This window comes from Chlorocebus sabaeus, chromosome 11 (genome assembly GCF_047675955.1).
Source record: "Chlorocebus sabaeus isolate Y175 chromosome 11, mChlSab1.0.hap1, whole genome shotgun sequence".
NCBI classification, from domain to species: domain Eukaryota; kingdom Metazoa; phylum Chordata; class Mammalia; order Primates; family Cercopithecidae; genus Chlorocebus; species Chlorocebus sabaeus.
Genome location: NC_132914.1, coordinates 6,585,241 through 6,585,673, shown reverse-complemented (window position 1 = coordinate 6,585,673; position 433 = coordinate 6,585,241).

Below are 433 nucleotides of genomic sequence, written 5' to 3'. Positions count from 1 at the left end.
GGCGGGGACCGGGCCGGCCCCTCCCTACCGCCAGCACCGCTCGGGGCAGAGGGGCGGGACCCTGGGGACCGAGCAGCCCCCGCCCTCCCGCAGCCACCGCCTCCCCTGGCGAGGACAGCTCCCGTGGCGGTGCCCTCCTGTCCCCTTTTCGGTCGCACCTGAACTCAACACCCGCCGGCCCAGCGGGAGGGCTGGGACCGCGCGCCCTCGCCTCCAGGCCAGACCCCCGCGAGGCGCTGCCGTAATGAGGGCTGAGTGCGGGGCGGGGCGCCACCGGGGGAGGCGGCGAGGGTGACGACCTGTGGCAGGCACCCCTCTCTCCTACTGGTGGCGGCGAGTGCCGACTCTCCCGTCCTCCCCCTGCCTCGGCCTAGACCCCTAAGCAGGCAGGGAGCCCGCCTGCCAGCTGGAGGGGCGGGGGTCCCATCGCTGC